Source organism: Coregonus clupeaformis, chromosome 14 (genome assembly GCF_020615455.1).
Source record: "Coregonus clupeaformis isolate EN_2021a chromosome 14, ASM2061545v1, whole genome shotgun sequence".
In the NCBI taxonomy this organism is placed as follows: Eukaryota; Metazoa; Chordata; class Actinopteri; order Salmoniformes; family Salmonidae; genus Coregonus; species Coregonus clupeaformis.
This window is the reverse complement of record NC_059205.1, coordinates 33,531,877-33,550,190: the sequence shown is the minus strand read 5'-3', so window position 1 is coordinate 33,550,190 and position 18,314 is coordinate 33,531,877.

Sequence of the window (18,314 nt, the reverse complement as noted above, 5' to 3'; positions counted from 1 at the left end):
CTTAGAGGAGTATTGGAATTTATTGGGATATGGGACCAACACACCACTTTGTGTGCAGCAGATAACACTCTCTCTCTACAGTACAATGACAGAGACTGCTATCTGGTCTAAAACTCCCAAGATAGAATATCAGCGGCATCATATACTCTCTGCCAGCCAGGCCATGAGGGGAAGGCATGCCACTGATTACTTTTCCCCCGTCCAACCTCTGTAGGGAATAGCTGTGTGTATTCTCTCCCTCCATCACTGCCATATATCTTCTTGAATTTGACAGCTCAAGTCAATTGGCCCTGACTAATGGCTTGTTTCTCAGATTGAAATGCAGAACAATGTGTGTCCGATGCAGGGGAAACAGACAGCACAGGCAGTCAGAGTCTAGCCATCACTTGAATATATATATATATATATACATATACAGTACCAGTTAAAAGTGTGGATACGCCTACTCATTCAAGGGTTTTTCTATATTTTTTACTATTTTCCACATTGTAGAATAGTAGTGAAGACATTGAAACTATGAAATAACACATATGGAATCATGTAGTAACCAAAAAGTGTTAAACAAATCAAAATATATTTTATATTCTTCAAATAGCCACCCTTTGCCTTTATGACAGCTTTGCACACTCTTGGCATTCTCTCAACCAGCTTCACCTGGAATGCTTTTCCAAAAATCTTGACGGAGTTCCCACATATGCTGAGCACTTGTTGGCTGCTTTTCCTTCACTCTGCTGTCCGACTCATCCCAATCCATCTCAATTGGGTTGAGGTGGGGAGATTGTGGAGGCCAGGTCATCTGATGCAGCACTCCATCACTCACCAGCAAACCACCCCCAAACCATAACACCTCCTCCTCCATGCTTTACGGTGGGAACTACACATGCGGAGATCATCCATTCACCCACACCGCGTCTCACAAAGACATGGCGGTTGGAACCAAAAATCTCCAATTTGGACTTCAGAACAAAGGACACATTTCCACTGGTCTGATGTCCATTGCTTGTGTTTCTTGGCCCAAGCAGGTCTCTTCTTCTTATTGGTGTCCTTTAGTAGTGGTTTCTTTGCAGCAATTCGCCCATGAAGGCCTGATTCACACAGTACCCTCTGAACAGTTGATGTTGAGATGTGTCTGTTACTTGAACTCTGTGAAGCATTTATTTGGGCTGCAATTTCTGAGGTGCAGTTAACTCTAATGAATTTATTCTCTGCAGCAGGGGTAACTCAGTGTGCAAAGCTGTCATCAAGGCAAAGGGTGGCTATTTGAAGAATATAAAATATAAAATATACACCACCGTTCAAAAGTTTGGGGTCACTTAGAAATGTCCTTGTTTTCGAAATAAAAGCTTTTTGTCCAGTTGCAAAGAAAATGCCATATCTCAGACTGGCCAATGAAAATAAAATATTAAGATGGGCAGTCTGAGATATGGCTTTTTCTGTGCAACTCTGCCTAGAAGGTCAGCATCCCGGAGACAGCTTATCACTGTTGACGTTGAGGCGGGTACTATTTAATGAAGCTGCCAGTTGAGGACCTGTGAGGTGTCTGTTTCTCAAACTAGACACTCTAATGTATTTGTCCTCTTGCTCAGTTGTGCACCGGGGCCTCCCACTCCTCCTTCTATTCTGGTTAGAGCCAGTTTGCGCTGTTCTGTGAAGGGAGTAGTACACAGCGTTGTACGAGATCTTCAGTTTCTTGGCAATTTCTCGCATAGAATAGCCTTCATTTCTCAGAACAAGAATAGACTGATGAGTTTCAGAAGAAAGTTATTTATTTCTGGCCATTTGGAGCCTGTAATCGAACCCACAAGTCTTGAGACTCAACTAGTCTCAAGAGGTACAGTTTTATTGCTTCTTTAATCAGCACAACAGTTTTCAGCTGTGCTAACATAATTGCAAAATGGTTTTCTAATGATCAATTAACCTTTTTAAAATGATAAACTTGGATTAGCAAACACAACGTGCCATTGGAACACAGGACTGATGGTTGCTGATAATGGGCCTCTGTACGCCTATGTAGTTATTCCATAAAAAATCAGCAGTTTCCAGCTACAATAGCCATTTACAACATTAACAATGTCTACACTGTATTTCTGATCAATTTGATGTTATTTTAATGGTCAAAAAAATAGCTTTTCTTTCGAAAAACAACAAAATGTCTAAGTGACCCCAAACTTTTGAACGGTAGTGTATTTTGATTTGTTTAACACTTTATCACTACATGATTCCATAAGTGTTATTTCATAGTTTTTAAGTCTTCACGATTATTCCACAATGTAAAACATTTTTAAAATAAAGAAAAACCCTTGAATGATTAGGTGATTAGAGTCCACCTGTGGTAAATTCAATTGATTGAACATTATTTGGAAAGGCACACTCCTGTCTATATAACGTCCCACAGTTGACAGTGCATGTCAGAGCAAAAATCAAGCCATGAGGTTGAAGGAATTGTTCGTAGAGCTTGGAGACAGGATAGTGTCGAGGCACAGATCTGGGGAAGGGTTCCAAAACATTTCTGCAGCATTGAAGGTCCCCAAGAACACAATGGCCTCCATCATTCTTAAATGGAAGAAGTTTGGAACCACCAAGACTCTTCCTAGAGCTGGCCGCCCGGCCAAACTGAGGAGTCAGGGAAGAAGAGCCTTGGTCAGCGAGGTGAAATGAACCCGATGGTTACTCTGACAGAGCTCCAGAGTTTCTCTGTGGAGATGCGAGAACCTTTCAGAAGGACAACCATCTCTACAGCACTCCACCAATCAGGCCTTAATGGTAGAGTGGCCAGAAAGAAGCCACTCCTCAGTAAAAGGCACATGACAGCCCGCTTGGAGTTTGTCAAAAGGCAACTAAAGGACTCTCAGACCATGATAAACAAGATTCCCTGGTCTGATTAAACCAAAATTGAACTCTTTGGCCTGAATGCCAAGCGTCACATCTGGAGGAAACCTGACACCATCCCTACGGTGAAGCATGGTGGTGGCAGCATCATGCTCTGGGGATGTTTTTCAGCGGCAGGGACTGGGAGACTAGTCAGGATCAAGGGAAAGATGAACAGAGCAAAGTACAGAGAGATCCTTGATGAAAACCTGCACAATAGCGCTCAGGACCTCAGACTGGGGCGAAATTTTACTCTTCAACAGGACAATGACCCTAAGCACACAGCTAAGACAACGCAGGAGTGGCTTCGGGACAAGTCTCTGAATGTCCTTGAGTGGCCCAGCCAGAGCCCGGACTTGAACCCGATCGAACATCTCTGGAGACCTGAAAATAGCTGTAAAGTGAACCTCCCCATCCAACCTGACAGAGCTTGAGAGGATCTGCAGAAAAGAATGGGAGAAATTCCACAAATACAGGTGTGCCAAGCTTGTAGCGTCGCACCCAATTTGACTCAAGGCTGTAATCGCTGCCAAAGGTGCTTCAACAAAGTACTGAGTAAAGGGTCTGAATACTTATGTAAATGTTATATTTTATTATTTTTAGAAATATATATAGTAATGCCACTCACACTTCTCTGATCTGAGTGATCTGGAAAGAATAGTTTGTCATCACCAGCGCTGTCAGAAACCGTATGGAAACATTTTATTTCTGATGCAAGTTTCAGACTGGCTTTAATCACTGCATAAGCATAAGTACTCTCAAAAAAGCTTGTTGAATTTGCAATATGAAGGACTAAGTAAATGGAAACGTCAAACCTGCATGAATATATTGCACTAAAAGGCGTCCAATAAGGAAGCGTTTTTCAGGAGGCTGGCTAGACCTTTCACTCCTAGTATTGGTGGGACAGAATCCTACAGAAATACTTGATTTTCCAAATGAGGTATCACAGAACCCTCCTGAATATTATTCTGTTCTTGTACCATTGTCTCTGTGATCAACTGTTTTGCTTGTTGCTAAGAGAAAAACACTGGTGTTTAGTTGTAACTTAGACCCCCACTTTTTACTCTTTACTGAGAGCTTTGTTTCAAACAGTAGGATCATGGCGCCTAGTTGACTCTAGATGTTCCACGGCTGCTTAAAGACTTCAAATGATGTGTGCACGTGAGTGTGTGTGTGTGTGTGTGTGTGTATGCACTCACTAACTGTAAGTCGCTCTGGATAAAAGCGTCTGCTAAAATGACTAAAATGTAAAATGTAAATGCAGAAGACAGAGAAGGGTCACCCAAAATTAATGGAGCTCACTCCAGATGGACATCAATCAATGGATGGTTTTCAGTGAACAGCTTTTCTCGGGTCTGTCCCGCCATGTTCAACACAGCTAATTAATGTGCCAATCTCCTCGTAGCAGGGGGACTGCGTCAACCTAATATGCCTCTTCAACTCCATACTGGTTGCACACTTCAGCTGTCAATGGATACAGACAGACATGAAGGGATGAAATTACATGTTGAGAGCTTGGGACTATAAGGTTCCAACTGCAAAATGATGATTTTGAGATAGTTGGCTTTAAAGTTCCGAACCCTCATTGGTTTGAATGGTGTCAGCAATTTTTATATTGTATTCTTTTGAACTTAACAACCTGAATTGGGGTATTTAGAGTACTATATAGGTAGACAACATTGAACAGAACAAGACTATGTCAATAACTCCATTTGAACAAAAATGCAGATAGAACCTTATAGTCCCAAGCTCTCGATGTGCCGGGTGTTTTTTTCATGTTTTGTTTGCTGTATTATATTTTCAGGCTTTTAATTTGTTATATCTGTTCATGTCTGTTTATGATGAGACAGCAACAGAGATATTTGATGGACAGAGGGTGATCACTGATTTGGCCTTATCTGTCACGAACGTTGACTGATGACTCGTGGAACCAAGGCGCAGCGTAATAAACATAAATCTTTATTTAGTACACAACACACGAACAAAACAACAAAACGAAACGATACGTGAAGTCCTGAGGTTACACACACCAAACCTTTACGGATCAAGATCCCACAAACTAACTGGTGCCAACAGGCTGTCTAAGTATGGTCCCCAATCAGAGACAACGAGCTACAGCTGCCTCTGATTGGGAACCACCCTGGCCAACATAGAACTAAACGAACTAGAACAAAAAACATAGAAAACTAAACATAGAAAATCCACACCCTGGCTCAACATTTAAGAGTCCCCAGAGCCAGGGCGTGACAGGACCCCCCCCCAAAGGCGCGGACTGCGACCGCACCACACAAACACAAGAGGGTAGGGGCCGGATGGGCATTCTGCCTCGGGGCGGATCCGGCTCCGGGCGTGACCACCACCTTTTCTCCACCTCCCCGTTGCGCCCCTGGTCTGGTCCCGCTGACTGGAGCTGGACCCGACGACGGTGGACCAGACCTTACCGGCTCCGGACTGGAGCCGCTGGCCGGAGCTGGACTGGACACCGGTGGAGCGGATTGCTTTGGCTCCGGAGTGGATCCGCTGACTGGAGTTGGACCGAACCCCGGTGGAGCGGATTGCTCTGACTCCGGAGTGGAGCAGCTGACCGGTGCCGGACCAGGCACCGGTGGAACAGGCACGGGCCGTGCCGGACTGGACACACGCACCACTGGCTTGGTGCGGGGAGCAGGAACGGACCGGGCTGACGACGCGCACCACTGGCTTGGTGCGGGGAGCAGGAACGGGCCGGACCGGGCTGACGACGCGCACCACTGGCTTTGTGCGGGTAGCAGGAACGGGCCGGACCGGGCTGACGACGCGCACCACTGGCTTGGTGCGAGGGACAGGAACAGACCGGGCTGGCGACGCGCACCACTGGCTTGGTGCGAGGGACAGGAACAGGCCGGACCGGGCTGGCGACGCGCCACAACTGGCTTGGTGCGAGGGACAGGAACAGGCCGGACCGGGCTGACGACGCGCACCACTGGCTTGGTGCGGGGAGCAGGAACGGGCCGGACCGGGCTGACGACGCGCACCACTGGCTTGGTGCGAGGGACAGGAACAGGCCGGACCGGGCTGGCGACGCGCACCACTGGCTTGGTACGAGGGACAGGAACAGGCCGGACCGGGCTGGCGACGCGCACCACTGGCTTGGTGCGAGGGACAGGAACAGGCCGGACCAGGCTGGCGACGCGCACCACTGTCTTGGTGCGAGGAACAGGAACAGGCCGGGCTGGACTGGGAACACGCACCACTTCCTTGGTGCGGGGAGCAGGAACAGGCCGGGCTGGACTGGGAACACGCACCACTGGCTTGGTGCGGGGAGATGGAACAGGCCGGGCTGGACTGGGAACACGCACCACTGGCTTGGTGCGGGGAGCCGGAACGGGCCGGGCCTGACTGTGGAGGCGGACTTGAGGTCTGGAGCGGAGAGCTGACACAACCCGTCCTGGCTGAATGCCTATTTCCACACAATATGTGTGAGGCATCAGCACAGGACGTACAGGGCTGTGCACTCGTACTGGTGCTACAGCACGTGGCACTGGCGCAGGACATACGGGACCGAGGAGGCGTACTGGAGGCCACGAGCGTTGAGCCGGCACACCCCGTCCTGGCTGCATGCCCATCTTAGCACGACACGTGCGTGGTGCTAGCACCGGACGTACAGGACTGTGCCGGAACACTCGCGGCACATTACGTGGCTCCGCATAACACGGAGCCTGCCCAGTCTCACGCTTCCTAGCCTGAGTACGGGGAGTTGGCTCTGCTCTAACTCTAGGCTCCGCCAACCACCCTTTTAGCCCCCCCAACATTTTTTTCTTGGGGCTGTCTATCGGGCTTCCTCCTCGGCCGGTACCCTCTGCGTTGCCGCTGCTCCTCTCTGTAGCGCGCCTCCACAGTCTCCTCCCAAGGACGGCAATCCATTCCGGCCTGAATCTCTTCCCAAGTCCAGGATCCCTTCCCGTCCAGGATCTCCTCCCAAGTCCAGGCTGTCTGTTCCTGGACACGCTGCTTGGTCCTCTTTAGGTGGGATCTTCTGTCACGAACGTTGACTGATGACTCGTGGAACCAAGGCGCAGCGTGATAAGCGTACATCTTTATTTAGTACACAACACACGAACAAAACAACAAAACGAAACGATACGTGAAGTCCTGAGGTTACACACACCAAACCTTTACGGATCAAGATCCCACAAACTAACTGGTGCCAACAGGCTGCCTAAGTATGGTCCCCAATCAGAGACAACGAGCTGCAGCTGCCTCTGATTGGGAACCACCCTGGCCAACATAGAACTAAACGAACTAGAACAAAAAACATAGAAAACTAAACATAGAAAATCCACACCCTGGCTCAACATTTAAGAGTCCCCAGAGCCAGGGCGTGACATTATCGTTCACAATCTTGCCAAAACATAATTCTATCCAGTTCATTATTTATTTAAAGCTGACAGAGTCAGATGGAAACCAACCAAAAATAAACAAGTCTCTTCATGATGATAGTAAAAGAGGAAGGTAGAACTAGCTTTAAATTTCCATGAATAATAATATTGAGAATATGTGCTGACCAGAGCTTCTACTCTATCATAAAGAGAATGAGAAAGATCTCCATCCTTGCAGATTTGTAATTTATATTGTTGTTATTCTTTCATTTCATGTTAAAATCGCCAGTCATTGCGTTTTTTCACTCAGTTTATCATTACAAATCATAACGATTATATATTTCCTCCGACGCCATATATCTTTGATTTAAGATGCTCTATTCTCCACTCAGATATGCTGAATCCAATACCAATCCCATCAAATGTCATGATTCATCTCAAGTCTCCAAACCTCCTAGTCCTCCCAAAGCTATCAGCGTCCAACTAAACTTTAGAAACTTCTGTCTTCAAATGTCACTTGAAGAAATGAAGTGGAGTTTTGGGGAAATTGTGTGGTCTTAAAATAGTCCTGACACACATACACCACTTTTGACCTCAGAGGCACCAAACGTGTTCTGTTCTGTCTGACAAATTAAGTAATAAAATAAAATGGGAACATGTTTGGACAAGTTATCAAGTATTCACGATGAATGGTGGATAAATGAATCATCTGTCAACCTTTGCAGAAAATGGCAGACATCAAGTATCTATGAGAGAGATAAGTGGAAGAGTCTTCCTCCTCCTTGTGATAAGAGGTAGTCTGAAGGACGATGCCCTATTTCTCCTTCTTTGATTGGCATAGATTAGCATCTCCTGAAAAAGGACAGTCCTCCTGTCGACTCACTGTCTCCCTGCCTTTGAATAATGTAATATCCAATGGATTTTAATTCTGGGGCCTTTACGTCGATCTATTTCCAATGCCAGCACAAAGCCCATTTTGAACCCAATTTAGCCTTGATTATTAAATCCACTTCTGTCAGGCAGATATGTTCATACAGGGTTTACTGTACATAACTGTCAATACTATGATCATATATAGGATCATGTCAGCTCCCTCGGTAGTAGTAGTTATCAATATAACCTCCCCCCATTGTTTCCTCAAAGGAATCAGTCATTGACGAAACCGTCTGCCTCCAATCCTCAGCTAAACAGCCAAATTACAAGGCCATCAATCCACTTAACACCATAAAAGCATTAATCATTCACATATGTAGGCCTATGGGGATGATTGGTCTTATATGTGAAACTAATCCTATAAGGCCCTTTACAGGAGCCTATAGAAGCAGACAGGGATGTAAAGAGGGATGACGGGAGGGAAGGAGAGATAGAGGGATGACAGGAGGGAAGGAGAGATAGAGGGATGAAAGGAGGGAGGGCGTTGATTCTTTATGGAACTCCGCTTCTTCACTATATGAATTCTTCAGGGGAATAAAGTAAGTCTTAATGAGCTCAACAGCCTTTGAGTTGCCTGGAGACGATGACAGGGCTATAAAGCATTAAGGAGGGAATCAAGGCCCCTGGAAAGAAAGGGAGAGAGATCTTTACTAAGCTGCTGGCAGTGGCTGTAGAGACCGCTGCGGAGGAGGAGAGGAGGACTGGATCTGAAGGAAATGAGGTGGTAAGACTAGGGATCAATATCGGAAGCGTTATCAGCCAACCTCTGGGCCAATGACATTTGGACAAAACCCATTTAATGCTACTTCAGGCCTTAAATCTTCCAGGAGACCATTCACCCCAATGTGAGTAAAGGGTAGTTATTGTATGGAGGGTAGGGGGCATGCAAATGCCATTTAGAACCATAGAGCGGCGGTCGCAACAAGTATTTCCTATCTTAATTACAAAGTGAATTACGGCAGCATCTAACAGTCATGGTGTCAAGCATTGTCAACAGTTATATTGTCATTACTAACCATATCTCTCTCCCCTTGTAACTTGACTCTCTAATGAGACAGTTAATTCAGACACTCAATGAAATGTGTAGATTCAAAGCACATAATTTTCAGTCATGTCTCCTTTTACCATACATCTAGGTTATTCACAGAGTGAGGGTATTCACAGAGAAGAGACTTAAGGAAAGGGCATTTCCATAAACCTCACATATCTCCAGCTGCCCCGTGGTCCTTCTTAGTCCAGTCTTCAGAGATTATCAATGCACCAGTTAAGATGGTATCAGGCTGTATAAGAAGAATATCAAACTTTTTTGTTGTTGAAATTAGGTCAGATGTCTCAGGGTTAATCCACTCCCCTCCAATACAATTTGTCAGTATCTTATACAATGACTTAGCACAGTTTCGTGTGGCCCTGGGTAGAGAGAGAAATATGCAGTTTTATAGCTAATCTCATGCTATTTTACACATTTTGCCATGAGGCCAGATGAAATATTGCGAATTTAGAACTAATTTCCTGCTATTCTACACATTTTGCCATGGCGCCGTGAGGTCGTCTAGGCAGAGAGATCCTTAAAATTTTGTAAATATTTAATTTTTTTGTTTTGTTTTTTGTTTGAATCTTTTTCTTTTTTCTTTTTGGTTTTGAATAGCGGGGGCAATGGCTAGGACTCCAGTACACAGCAGTTGGGAGGTGGGGGTGACACCGGTAGCTTGCTAGCTAGCTAGGACACTGGTAGAAGGTGTCCTTCACCCCCGCCTGTCAGGCACTGCTTTCCTGCAGTTCTGTTAACGACGGGGAGGGCAGGTGTTTGGCAGGTGGGAGCAAAGAACACTGTGTACTAGCTAGCTAGCTAGAACTTCAGTACACAGCAGTCGGGAGGCGGGGGCGACACCGATAGCTAGCTAGCTAACTAGGTCACCAGTAGACTGTGTCCTACGCCCCCGCCTCCCGACTAATAATACTATTTCCCTTTTGACCCACATTGTAGTTGCATATACAATCAGGGGAAATCCAGAATATCTAAAGTGTCACACAAGCATGGAGATTACATGCCTAAGGGGGGGCGTTCATGCAGGAACTAATGGGATTTGACATGTATTGCTAAAATAAAGGTTTAAGGAAATACAGGCAGGCACCACATTACTACAAGACAAAACAGCTCACTCAATCAAGCATGATGGTCTTGTAAGTATAAAAGTAAAGCTTACATTCATATGATAAAAAAGCTTGAAAAGGCAGTGGAATGGGATTAGGGTGGTGTGTGAAGAATCTAATACTTTTACTAACTTGTATGCGCCCGCTTTAAGGATAACACAGTGCCACTGACGAGGCCCACTACCAAGGACTGTGGCCTCTCCTTCTCCATGGCCGACATGATTAAGACATTTAAGCATGTTAACCCCCGCAAGGCTGCCGGCCCAGATGGCATCCCTAGCCGCGTCCTCAGAGCATGCGCAGACCAGCTGACTGGTGTGTTTATGGACATATTCAATCTCTCCCTTTCCCAGTCTGCTGTTCCCACATGCTTCAAGATGGCCACCATTGTTCCTGTACCCAAGAAAGCAAAGGTAACTGAACTAAATGACTATCGCCCTGTAACACTCACCTCTGTCATCATGAATTTGCTTACCGCCCCAACAGATCCACAGACGATGCAATCGCCATCACACTGAACACTGCCCTATCCCATCTGGACAAGAGGAATACCTATGTAAGAATGCTGTTCATTGACTATAGCTTGGCATTCAACATCATAGTACCCTCCAAGCTCATCATTAAGCTTGAGGCCCTGGGTCTGAACCCTGCCCTGTGCAACTGGGTCCTGGACATCCTGATGGGCCGCCTCCCAATTGGTGAAGGTAGGAAACAACATCTCCACTTCGCTGATCCTCAACACTGGGGCCCCACAAGGGTGCGAGCTCAGCCCCTCCTGTACTCCCTGTTCACCCATGACTTCGTGGCCAAGCACGCCTCCAACTCAATCATCAAGTTTGCAGATGACACAACAGTAGTAGGCTTGATTACCAATAATGACGAGACCGCCTACAGTAGGGAGTAGGTGAGGGCTCTGGGAGTGTGGTGCCAGGAAAATAACCTCTCACTCAACATCAACAAAACAAAGGAGATGATCGTGAACTTCAGGAAACAGCAGAGTGTGCACCCCCCTATCCACATTGACGGGACCGCAGTGGAGAAGGTGGAAAGCTTCAAGTTCCTTGGCGTACACATCACCGACAAACTGAAATGGTCCACCCATGCAGACAGTGTGGTGAAGAAGGCGCAACAGAGCCTCTTCAACCTCAGGAGGATGAATAAATTTGGCTTAGCACCTAAAACCCTCACAAACTTTTACAGATGCACAATTGAGAGCATCCTGTAGGGCTGTATCACCGGCTGGTACGGCAACTGCACCGCCCACAACCGCAGGGCTCTCCAGAGGGTGGTGCGGTCTGCCGAACACATTAACGGGGGCAAACTACCCGCCCTCCAAGACACATACAACACCCGATGTCACAGGAAGGCCAAAAAGATCATCCAGGACATCAACCAGCTGAGCCACTGCCTGTTCACCCCGCTATCCTCCAGAAAGCGAGGTCAGTACAGATGCATCAAAGCTGGGACCGAGAGAATGAAAAACAGCTTCAATCTCAAGGCCATCAGACTGTTGAATAGCCATCACTAGCACATTGGAGGCTGCTGCTGCCTATTGAAATCACTGGCCACATTAAGAAATGGAACACTAGTCACTTTAATAATGTTTACATATCTTGCACTACTCATCACATATGTATATACTGCATTCTATTCTATAATATTTTACAGTATCTTAGTCCATGCCGCTCTGTCATTGCTTGTCCATATATGTACAGTGAGGGAAAAAAGTATTTGATCGCCTGCTGATTTTGTACGTTTGCCCACTGACAAAGACATTATCAGTCTATAATTTTAATGGTAGGTTTATTTGAACAGTGAGAGACAGGATAACAGGATAACAACAAAAGAAATCCAGAAAAAAACGCATGTAAAAAATGTTGTAAATTGATTTGCATTTTAATGAGGGAAATAAGTATTTGACCCCTCTGAAAAACATGACTTAGTACTTGGTGGCAAAACCCTTGTTGGCAATCACAGAGGTCAGACATTTCTTGAAGTTGGCCACCAGGTTTGCACATATCTCAGGAGGGATTTTGTCCCACTCCTCTTTCCAGATCCTCTCCAAGTCATTAAGGTTTCGAGGCTGACGTTTGGCAACTCGAACCTTCAGCTCCCTCCATAGATTTTCTATGGGATTAAGGTCTGGAGACTGGCTAGGCCACTCCAGGACCTTAAAGTGCTTCTTCTTGAGCCACTCCTTTGTTGCCTTGGCCGTGTGTTTTGGGTCATTGTCATGCTGGAATACCCATCCACGACCCATTTTCAATGCCCTGGCTGAGGGAAGGAGGTTCTCACCCAAGATTTGACGGTACATGGCCCCGTCCATCATCCCTTTGATGCGGTGAAGTTGTCTTGTCCCCTTAGCAGAAAAACACCCCCAAAGCATAATGTTTCTACCTCCATGTTTGACGGTGGGGATGGTGTTCTTGGGGTCATAGGCAGCATTCCTCCTCCTCCAAACACGGCGAGTTGAGTTGATGCCAAAGAGCTCCATTTTGGTCTCATCTGACCACAACATATTCACCCAGTTCTCCTCTGAATCATTCAGATGTTCATTGGCAAACTTCAGATGGGCCTGTATATGTGCTTTCTTGAGCAGGGGGACCTTGCGGGCGCTGCAGGATTTCAGTCCTTCACGGCGTAGTGTCTAACCAATTGTTTTCTTGGTGACTATGGTCCCAGCTGCCTTGAGATCATTGACAAGATCCTCCCGTATAGTTCTGGGCTGATTCTTCACCGTTCTCATGATCATTGCAACTCCACAAGGTGAGATCTTGCATGGAGCCCCATGCCGAGGGAGATTGACAGTTATTTTGTGTTTCTTTCATTTTCGAATAATCCCACCAACTGTTGTCACCTTCTCACCAAGCTGCTTGGCGATGGTCTTGTAGCCCATTCCAGCCTTGTGTAGGTCTACAATCTTGTCCCTGACATCCTTGGAGAGCTCTTTGGTCTTGGCCATGGTGGAGAGTTTGGAATCTGATTGATTGATTGCTTCTGTGGACAGGTGTCTTTTATACAGGTAACAAACTGAGATTACTCCCTTTAAGAGTGTGCTCCTAATCTCAGCTCGCTACCTGTATAAAAGACACCTGGGAGCCAGACATTTTTCTGATTGAGAGGGGGTCAAATACTTATTTCCCTCATTAAAATTTAAATCAATTTATAACATTTTTGACATGCGTTTTTCTGGATTTCTGTTGTTGTTATTCTGTCTCTCACTGTTCAAATAAACCTACCATTAAAATTATAGACTGATCATGTCTTTGTCAGTGGGCAAACGTACAAAATCAGCAGGGGATCAAATACTTTTTTCCCTCACTGTAGCTACATATTTTTGTATATATATATTTTTTAATGGTTGTTTAGTTTATTTTCATGTGCTTTGAGATTCTTTCTGTAATGAAAAGCGTTATAGAATCTGAATTAATTATTCGTATAACTAAGATTTTTTTGTTCAGTTTTAAAACACAACAAAGCGGAGACAAGGCCACATCTTGTATAATATCACTGGCGTAGCACCCCCACACTAGATATCTCTGTGTTCTCCGTTATTAAGGAAATAATAAATAAATAAAATATTTGTTTTCGCATTTGTTCTCGCAGCAAAGGCTGGTTTAGGCAGCCCAGAATAATATATAATATTCCTCCTGGTCAATACCAGATCTGCTACAAAACCTGGGAAGGAAATGAAAACAGTAAAACAGTTCAAGTTTCCTCTGAGGGGGATCTGGGTTCTGTAGAAGTCTTGTTATTGAAGCCTGTTTAATTCATTAGGAAAGGGAGGGGTGTTGGACGGTGTAGCAGCAACCCAGAGAGCCGGAGCTAGGTTGTTATGACACTTTTCACAGAATGGACTAACCGGGGGTAATGAATGGTGTTTCATTTTCCTCGGTTTCTGCTAGGCATTTAGATGGCTCAGAATATTATTGTGCAGTGCACTCCTGTCCTTTTCTGTTCTCTTCGGTGTGTGCTCTACCTTCCGAGATTGGTACAGAAGAGGAGATGTTTTGAAGAGAGTTTCTGTTTTGGAAAATATACTTTTTTGTGGCTTGTGAGGTAACTTTTTAGTACTGAGGGATATATTGTAGTGTTTTTTATGCTGTATTTTTCTCTGTGCACACCTAGCCTTTTTTTTTCTCCATCCAGTTGGTTTATTTTGGATGTGACAGAGAGACTTTAATGTGTCACAGAATGGCAGTGTTGTGTTCGAGACCACCTAACGCAAGACCGATTCAAGACCAAGACCGGGGCAAACCGAGTCCGACTGAAGACCAAGACCAGGAGGGGGACAAGGAATCCGAGACCGAGTCCAATTCAAGACCATGATTGTAATTTTGTCAAATCACCACCATAATAACAGTTAAACATCTCCAGTTTCTGTGTTCATATTTCAGAACAACATATGGAAAAAATGCATGCTGAGGGAAAATAGAGCCACTCCACAAATTATTACTAACCCACCCACAGTGGGTTAAGGATTTATAAAATAAGAATTATAATAATATAATTATATTTATATTAATATTTTCAATGATGTTCTGATTTAATCTCTTCATTTTGTGTTGGAAAGGGTTAACATGAAGAAGAAAACATATCTAAATCAGGATTTTTCTTTGCTGGTCTATGGGGAGATAAATCTAACTAACTAAGTCAACCATTGGCTAGGCCATCAGAAGCTACAGTAGATAAAGGCATCTGCCATTCAACTGTATTAGGGTAAAATTTTGGAGTGACAGTAGAATCAACTAATCACATTTTGACTTAATGGGTAGGACCGTTTTTACAAAAACGTATGGAAACTGCTGCCTTCCCCACGGTCTAGCTAGCTTTGTTGTCGACTAGTTTGCAGCTGCTGCAGCAGGTTAATTTGTTAGCTTAACTTTCAACAAGAAGTTATGTTGGAAATGATCATCATCTGGTGAGGGAAACTTTGTTTTTTATATCAGCGCGCTTGCTGTTATTAGCCATCTCTTTGAAAATCAGTGCAAATAGTCTGGGTAGCCATAATTAGCTGTTCAGGAGTCTTATGGTTTAGGGGTAGAAGCTGTTGAGAAGCCTTTTGGACCTAGACTTGGTGCTCCGGTACCGCTTGCCATGCGGTAGCAGAGAGAACAGTCTATGACTAGGGTATCTGGAGTCTTTGACAATTTTGAGGGCCTTCCTCTGACACCGCCTGGTATAGAGGTCCTGGATGGCAGGAAGCTTGGCCCCAGTGATGTACTGGGCCTTACGCACTACCCTCTGTAGTGCCTTGCGGTCGGAGGCCGAGCAGTTGCCATACCAGGCGGTGATGCAACCAGTCAGGATGCTCTCAATGGTCCAGCACTGGAGTCTACACATACTGGTGCTCTTTAGCCAATCAGAGCTACAGTAAGCCTTTATACAAACAAGCCATTTGCCACACGGGCCTGTCATCATTCACTTTGAACTGGACTGTGTGTTTACAGGCAGTTGCAACAGCGCAACTTTAGATCATTAGAACACATTCGCCAAAAGCCACAAAATACACCTGAATGGATTTCTGTAAATACAGTACCAGTCAAAAGTTTGGACACACCTACTCATTCAAGGGTTTTTCTTTATTTTTACTATTTTCTAAATTGTAGAATAAAAACGAAGACATCAAAACTATGAAATAACACATATGGAATCATGTAGTAACCAAAAAAGTGTTCAACAAATCAAAATATATTTTATATTTGAGATTCTTCAAATAGACACCCTTTGGCTTGATGACAGCTTTGCACAATCTTGGAATTCTCTCAACCAGCTTCACCTGGAATGCTTTTCCAACAGTCTTGAAGGAGTTCCCACATATGCTTAGCACTTGTTGGCTGCTTTTCCTTCACTCTGCCGTCCGACTCATCCTAAACTGTCTAAATTGAGTTGAGGTCGGGGGATTGTGGAGGCCAGGTCATCTGATGCAGCAGTCCATCACACTCCTTCTTGGTCAAATAGCCCTTACAGAGCCTGGAGGTGTGTTGGGTCATTGTCCTGTTGATAGTCCCACTAAGCCCAAACCAGATGGGATGGCATATCACTGCAGAATGCTGTGGTAAACATGCTGGTTAAGTGTGCCTTGAATTCTAAAGAAATCACAGACAGTGTCCCCAGCAAAGCACCCCCACACCATAACACCTCCTCCTCCATGCTTTGCGGTGGGAACTACACATGCGGAGATCATCCATTCACCCACAACACGTCTCACAAAGACACGGCTGTTGGAACCAGAAATCCAATTTGGACTCCAGACCAAAGGACACATTTCTTGTTTCTTGGCCCAAGCAGGTCTCCTCTTCTTATTGGTGTCCTTTAGTAGTGGCTTATTTGCAGCAATTCGACCATGAAGGCCTGATTCACACAGTCCCCTCTGAACAGTTGATGTTGAGATGTGTCTGTGACTTGAACTCTGAAGCATTTATTTGGTATGCAATTTCTGAGGCTGGTAACTCTAATGAACTTATCATCTGCAGCAGAGGTAACTCTGGTTCTTCCATTCCTGTGGTGGTCCTCATGAGAGCCAGTTTCAAAGGTCCCGTGTAGCTCAGATGGTAGAGCATGGCACTTGCAATGCCAGGGTTGTGGGTTCGATTCCCATGGGGGACCAGTATGAAAAATGTATGCACTCACTAACTGTAAGTCGCTCTGGATAAGAGCGTCTGCTAAATGACTAAAATGTAAATGTAAAAATGTAAATCATAGCGCTTGATTGTTCTTGAAATGTTCCATAGTGACTGACCTTCATGTCTTAAAGTAATGATGGACTGTCATTTCTCTTTGCTTATTTGAGCTGTTCTTGCCGTAATGTGGACTTAGTCTGTTACGAAATAGGGCTATCTTCTACCTTGTCACATCACAACTGATTGGCTCAAACGCATTAAGAAGGAAATAAATACATTCCATAAATTAATTTTTAAGAAGGCACACCTGTTAATTGAAATGCATTCCAGGTGACTACCTCATGAAGCTGGTTGAGAGAATGCCAAGTGTGTGCAAAGCTGTCATCAAGGCAAAGGGTGGCTATTTGAAGAATCTCAAATCTCAAATATATTTTGATTTGTTGAACACTTTTTACGTCATTTAGCAGACGCTCTTATCCAGAGCGACTTACAAATTGGTGCATTCACCTTATAGCCAGTGGGAAAACCACTTTAAAATATGTTTATTTTTTTATTTTTTTTGGGGGTGTAAGGGGGTAGAAGGATTACTTTATCCTATCCCAGGTACTCCTTAAAGAGGTGGGGTTTCAAGTGTCTCCGGAAGGTGGTCAGTGACTCCGCCGTCCTGGTGTCGTGAGGGAGCTTGGGCCACCATTGGGGTGCCAGAGCAGCGAACAGTTTTGACTGGGCTGAGCAGGAAATATGCTTCCGCAGAGGTAGGGGGGCCAGCAGGCCAGAGGTGGATGAACGCAATGCCCTCGTTTGGGTGTAGGGACTGATCACAGCCTGAAGGTACGGAGGTGCCGTTCCCCTCACAGCTCCGTAGGCAAGCACCATGGTCTTGTAGCAGATGCAAGCTTCAACTGGAAGCCAGTGGAGTGACGTGAGAGAACTTGGGAAGGTTGAATAACAGACGGGCTGCGGCATTCTGGATGAGTTGTAGGGGTTTAATGGCACAGGCAGGGAGCCCAGCCAACAGGGAGTTGCAGTAATCCAGACGGGAGATGACAAGTGCCTGGATTAGGACCTGTGCCGCTTCCTGTGTAAGGCAGGGTCGTAGTCTCCTAATGTTGTAGAGTATGAACCTACAGGATCGGGTCACCGCCTTGATGTTAGCGGAGAACGACAGGGTGTTGTCCAGGGTCACGCCAAGGCTTTTTGCACTCTGGGAGGAGGACACAACGGAGTTGTCAATCGTGATGGCGAGATCATGGAACGGGCAGTCCTTCCCCGGGAGGAAGAGCAGCTCCGTCTTGCCGAGGTTCAGCTTGAGGTGGTGATCCGTCATCCACACTGATATGTCTGCCAGACATGCAGAGATGCGATTCGCCACCTGGTTATC